Genomic DNA, 7,035 nt, shown 5'->3' on the forward strand with positions numbered 1-7,035 from the left:
AACTCACAAACTGACCTCATATTAAAAAATGAGTTGCCATGTAGTACTGCCAAATATGTTCAGATATCACAAGTCAGTATGGCAAACACAAAAAATGAGTGTATTGTACATAGAATTTGCCACATTATCCTGCCTATATCATGACAACAGCCTTAGTGTGTTAATAGAAATACTTGCCACATGGAAATCATACTGTGCGGCAACTGACACATTTGATTCAGGAAATTAGTTGCCATCTAGTGCACATAGTTGCTGAAACTGCCATGACTACCTATTTACTACACTTTATCAGGCCTACAACATGGCAACAGCCATAGTGTGTGCACACAAATAGTTGCCGCATGGAAAACATATCTGTGGCAACTGGCATAGTTGACCAGGGAATTAGTTGCCATCCAGTGCAGATAGTTACTGAAACTATCATGTCTACCTTCTTACTACACTTTGAAATACAACTACCTAGATCTAGGGTTCATTGGCAACTATCATAACCTGAACTTCGTCAACAAAAAACTTCCTGCACTGCTCGCAAAATAGCATTTCGAGACAGTACATAACTATGAACATCCGCACCCCCTATGATTGTCCAACAATAAATGTGGCAACTAAACACATTGGCTTCATTAAAAATCTACAGTTCATAAGGCAATTTAACAAATGTTGAAGTTGCCATGTGAACGCAAAAGAAACTAGAAACAAAAAGGGGCACATACTACAATGCACAAACATATAATGTGGCGACTGACACCCTGTCTTGATCTAAAAATGAGTTGCCATATCTTCACTGGCAAGTGTGATAGGTTCAAATTGCCATGCTAAAAGTGCAGGACAATTCAAAAAGTGCATAATAACATCCACCACACAGCATGTAATCTGGCAACACACACCCTGACCTCGTATTAAAAACGAGTTTCCATGTATGTTCATATATCACAAGTCAGAAGGCAAAACGCAAATTCAGTCTACAATACAGTGAATGTACCCCATTATGCTGCCTACAGCATGGCAACAGCCATTGTGTGTTCACAAAATTAGTTGCCACATGGCAAGCATGTTTGTGGCAACTAACACGGTTGATCAAGAAATTAGTTGCCATACAGTGCGTACAGTTCCTAGAACTACTATGGCTGCCTTTGTAATTCACTTCGAAACACAACTACCTAGATCTAGGGTTCAATCCCAACTATCAAACCCTGAAATTAACCAACAAAATACTTCCTGCACCAATGGCAACATCATTTCAAGGCAATGCATGACTAACAACTACAAAAACGCCGGCTCAAATCGAACCGCAATGCACGTGAGCAATGACGGTTGCGGATGCATGCAGGGCTCCACAGACGGCGGCCTCACGCACACCACGTCGGCCCTCATCTTGCTCCGGTTCACCGGCATCAGCATCCACGGCGGAATCCCAGCCAGCCCCTGCGCGATGTACCCGAACATGGACCACCCCGTCGTCACCATCGTGTCACAGAAGCTCAGCAGGTAGATCTCCGCCAGGGCACGCTTGTTGTGTGCCCACGCGTCCGACTGCTGCTCCCCGTCGTGGCTCGGCTGGTGCACCGACACCACCATGTTGCCGTCCGCCGTCGCGTTCGTCTAGTACATGGCGTGCAGCTTGTCATGGTACTCAGGCTTCAGGGAAAGCATCAGGACTGCGACGGCCTTCTTCTTCTTCTTCTTCTTCTTCGCCTCCGCCGTCGGTGGTTCGCTGGTGGCTAGTACCTGCGGCAAAAGATGATGCTCCCGCGCGCACCGGAGGATCTATTCGAACATGATCTCGGGCGGCACCGGGAAGATCTGCTTGTTGCGCACATGCATGCCGACACGCTCGTCAGCACCGGCGAGGTACCCCTCAAAGAACCTGTCCACAATCCCCCACACCCGGTTCCCCGGGCGGAGCAGGTACCTGCCAAGATGGTGGAACACCGCCCCTTTCGCCGGGAACATCCTGTCAAGCTCGCGGCGGTACATGGGCATCGTGAACAGCGCCACCGCAAAGTAGTTGTCGGACTTGACCACTAGCCAGTCGAACTTGTTGATCAAACGGTGGTCCTCGTCGCAGAACGTGTGGTTCTGGAGCCGGAGCTTTACACTCTCGGTGAGAAGAAACACGGTCTCCAGGTGGAGGTAGACGTAAGCCGGCAGCACCTGCGCGCGAGCGTCGTCGCCGTAGCCGTAGCGGATGATGTTGTTATGGAGCATGTTGACGTAGCTCTCCTTGGAGTGGGAGGAGAAGGCGGCGGCGTCGAGCTTGTGGGGGAAATCGGCCGGCGGGAGCAGCCACGTGGTCCCGGGGAAGGGCTCGCAGAAGAGGCCCTGCATCTCTGGAGGCTCATGGACGAGGAGGACGCGGTCAGTGAGGAGCGCGTATAGGAAGGTGGAGACGAGGCTGAGCATCCGGTTGCCAAGGCCCTCGGTTGGGATCCACACCACATACTTGCATGTATGATGACGATCGCCCGCGGTGGCATGGTCTGCGTTGCGGGCGGCAGACCAGAGCCGCGAAATGGCCTCGCGGTAGAGCGCCGTGCGCGGGCCGCACCGACGGTGGTTGGCCTCGTATCGCCTCAGCCTCTCCACCAGGTAGGGGGGCACAGGGAACTGCGTGGGCTTCCAGCGCCTGGAGGCCTCGTGCCGGCTGAGGCACGCTGCCGGATTTTTGTCTTCCAAGTCGGGGGAGAGGAGCTGGTCGGGCGCCACCGCGTTGCCGCCAGGCCCGTCATCTGCTGCGTACGCCCTTTGCTGCCACCAGATCAGAGGGTCGGCGGCTCCGAAGTGGGAGGCCAGCGCGAGCAGGTGCGTCAACGCGACCAGCAAGAAGATGATGACGATGGCGGCCGAACTGGCTGCATCCCGGCGTTTATTCTCTCTCGCCTCCGCCGGTCGACCTCGCAGATCTCCTTCCATCTACTCGATCACAACTATCACATCTATATAAATCTAGTTAAATTTGCTGCCGAATGGAGGCGAGAGACATCATCCCTGCATACATATAGGGCAAAATTACTTGTCCGATAAGATTCGGAAGGGGGAAGTAATTATTTGCTTCCTATTCTGTCTAGGAACGTAACTGCTTTCCTCTCTTTTCTATCTTTGGATTTGGAATAGTCTGACCCTCCGAGTTATTACACAAGATCGAGCTAATTACTACTCCAGCAATATACCCACCTTGTGTGAAAGCTGGAGCATTGACCGGGAGCACGCGGGTCCAGGTGCACGCGAATCATGTGCTGCCGATTTACACCAAGATTCGTGAAATGGGTTATGTGTACATACAGTTTGATTTCCGTTTCTGTGTGTAATGCGTTCTTACATCATGACAATATATCTATTGGTGTGGGGTCTGATACTTGTTCGATGGGGTCGCTTAACAATGGGAAACATGATTGAGCATAAAGATATGTATAACGGATGAGGGAAAACGGTTCATTTTGCCATTGTTGTGTTGTTCTTCTTAGTTCATGTTTCTTCTTATCTTCCCGTCCCTCCAAAAAAAACATTCATTTTTTAGTATCATTCCAGACGGAGAAAAGAAAGAGACCATCTTCTATCCTTAAAGATTGATGTGATGGCCTTCAAAAATATCAACACCCGCAACAATATATTTGGTGCAAATCTGTCGAAGAGGTTTATTTTTTTATCAGATTTGCTAAGTCACATCTAGATGTAATATAGTTATCTTACATCTAACTTGTTTTTTTTTGAACCAAAGACCGTAGAACAATCGTTCTACGGTAATTTTCATTCAAAAGTTAAGCAACGTTATGTACAACAAAATAAAAGAAAAAATAATCAGGCCATCTAAACTATACCATCTCTAGGAATGTCCATGATAAATTAAACTAGGTTATCTGTAATCCAGCCTCTGAAAGCCTCTTTGTGTTTCTCTTTGGTTCTCAGAATTATCAACTTAAGGTCATCTCTGAATAGCTTTCTCCATGCTTGAACTGATGGGTTCTGAGCTTTGAAATTTTTAGAGTTTCTCTGCATCCAAATGTGCCAGCAGCCCATGGTGATTACGCTCATTGCAAACTGCTTGGGTAAATGGTTTAATAACAGATATATCTCATCGAAAGCATTGATGCCTCTGACTTTGGAAGGAACAACTGAATTCCAACATTGTAGAGCAAAATGGCAGTCCCAGAGGAGATGAAGATTGGTTTCCTCACAAGAACAGTTGCAAAGTTCACAATTGTAGTTTGGCAGATGAAAATGCTTTCTAGAGAGGAGATTTCTGACATTTGCTCTGTCATGCAGAATCAACCAGAGAAAAATCTTATATCTTAGCATTGCAGCACTTTTACAAATACTCTTAAAGAGAGGTGAGGCTACCTATTTTCCTTGCAGATGGTGATACATTTTGATAGCAAAAAATTCCTCTTTATTCTTGTTCCAGGAGAAGCACCAAGTGTCCAGTGAATTGTCCAGTTGGGTAGTTTGCATGAGAGTAGTGATTTCTTGAAATTGCTGATGAGCCTGAATGGATAGTGGAGTAAAGAAATGTTCACATATATCCTCCAACCCTTTGATTTTCTAGACTGAAATTTGCTCTTGTCTACTGAAAGAGAACAACTCCGGGAATCTGTCTTTCAGTATGCCCTGATTCCAATTGTCAATCCAAAATCTAACAGTGTTTCCAGAGCCTAGTTTAGGAACAGCTGCCTGTCTAAACTCAGGTACTAACTTGAGAATATTTTTCCACCAAAAAGATCCTTGTGGGTTAGTGCTAAGCATTCTGTATGAATAATAAGCCTCCCATATCAGTTTGACCCAAGGAATATCCTGCTGATTGAGGAATTTGTGTATATATTTCATAAGAAAACATTTGTTATGACTGGAAATATCCAGAATTCCAAGTCCTCCTCTTTCTTTGGGCTGACAAACTTTGTCCCATGCAATCAAAGCAGTGCCTCTGTCTTCCATTCCATATTTCCTCCAAAAGAAATGTTTGAGATATTTTTTAATCTGCTCTATGACACCAGAAGGTCGTGTAAGTGTGCACATGAAGAAAATGGGTAGGCTGTAGAACACAGACTTGACCAGGACCAGCTTGTCCCCATATGACAAGAGAGAGGAACAACCAGCAAGCCTTCTTTCAATTCTCTCCATAATGGGCATAAAATCCTCAATCTTTGGTTTTGAGAGACAGAGAGATAAACCCAAATAGGTGAAGGGGAGGGATCCAACTTTGCAACCCATAATCTAGGCTAATTCCAGCATTTTATCATTTGCAATGTTGATGGGAACAATCACTGATTTTTCATAATTGACCCTTAGACCAGTGTATGTACTAAAGTACATGAGCAAGTTCTTGAGCTGGTGTAATTGTGCAGCATTGGCTTGCATGAGAAGGACAGTATCATTTGCATTCTGAATTATAGGAAAATCTTAATCATTATTATTATGCAGAGGAGCAGAGAGCAGACCATTCTTCACAGCTTCATTTAGAATTGTTTGAAGCAAGTCAGCAACTATGACAAATAACAAAGGTGAGAGGGGATCTCCTTGCCTGACCCCTCTTTTATAGAGGAATTGTTTTCCAGGTACACCATTTAGTAGCACTGAAGATAATCCAAAAGAGAAGATCACATCCATCCACATAATCCACCTAGGTCCAAAACCTCCGGCAATGAGAAGATTCCTGATAGCTTCATGCTCAATCATATCAAAAGCTTTCTCAAAGTCTAATTTGAGAATAATTAATTCCTATCCCAATTGATGACATCGATGTATGAATTCATATGACCAGGCCAAACAATCTTGAATTGATCTCTTCTTAAGAAACCCATATTGATTCTGATGAACCAGCTTTAGAATGACAACCTGCAGTCTATTGGCCAGAAGCTTTGTGATGATTTTGATGGAGCAGTTGAGCAAAGAGATTGGTCTGAAATCATTAGCATGCACAAGTGCTTCTTTTTTTGGCAACAGAGTAATAAAAGAAGAGTTGATGCTCTGCAGGTTTAATTTGCCATTATAAAAGTCTTCAATTAGCTTGTAGAAATCTGGAGCAATGATATCCCAACAGTGCTTAATGAAATCAGTGTTGAAGCCATCTGGCCCTAGTGCCTTGTCAGAAGGGAGCTCTTTAATTACTGCATCAATTTCCTCTTTGGTAAAAGGCTTGTCAAGCTCAATGAATTCTGGTATCTTTGTAATAAGAGAGTCCAAGTTGAGGAGGTTGAAACTGGGCACAGAAGTACTAAGCCTTTGTTTGAAAGCTCTCCATAGGATTGCAGCTTTAGCCTGGTGATCATCTTGCATGTCACCAGCCTCATCTTGTAAACTGGCAATATAGTTCCTCCTGTAATTAATGGTAGCCTTTACTTTCAGATATTTTGTATTGGCTTCCCCTTGCAAAATCCATCTAATTGTTGCTCTTTGTTTCCAGTAAGCCCTTTGCATTTCCAACAAGTTCAAAAGATGCTGCTTAACAATTTCATTGCCATTCCATTCAAAAGTGGTTAACGGTATGAAATATTCAATAGTATCAAAGAGCAGAATGAGTTCGTTGCAAGATTGAATAAGCTTTGATAGCTGATATAGTTCTTTGGCCCAAATTTTTAAGCCCTTCCTCAATCTCTTTAGCTTGGCAGTGATTCTCTTTGCACTATCAGTTTCATTGACCTCTTGTTGCCAAATATTTTTCACAGTGTCCTTGAAACTATCAATCTGCATCCAATAATTTTCCAACCTGAAAATCTTTGATTTTGGAATCATGGTGACAATCTTAATGATGCATGGAATATGGTCAGAAATAGGTTTACATAGTGGCAACACCGTAGTGTTTGGGAAATTGGAAGTCCAAGCTTCAGAAGAGAAAACCCAATCAAGCTTTTCAAGCAAAGGAGCTGCCTGCATATTGCTCCATGTAAAAGCTCTACCCTTTAAAGGAATTTCTAGAAGGCTCAAATTACTGATTGCTTCATTGAATAGGAGCATATCATTGATATTACCTCCTTCTCTGTTTCCGTTGGAGGGATATCTGATATAATTAAAGTCCCCAAGCATCAACCAGTTACAGTCATC

At 44.4% G+C, this 7,035-nt stretch overlaps 1 pseudogene; it reads right to left on the reverse strand.

The window, feature by feature from the left end:
• Nucleotides 1-1,263: 1,263 nt before the first annotated feature.
• Nucleotides 1,264-2,913, reverse strand: LOC119283542 (annotated as a pseudogene).
• Between the last annotated feature and the right edge of the window lie 4,122 nt (nt 2,914-7,035).

This window comes from Triticum dicoccoides, chromosome 4A (assembly GCF_002162155.2).
Source record: "Triticum dicoccoides isolate Atlit2015 ecotype Zavitan chromosome 4A, WEW_v2.0, whole genome shotgun sequence".
In the NCBI taxonomy this organism is placed as follows: Eukaryota; Viridiplantae; Streptophyta; class Magnoliopsida; order Poales; family Poaceae; genus Triticum; species Triticum dicoccoides.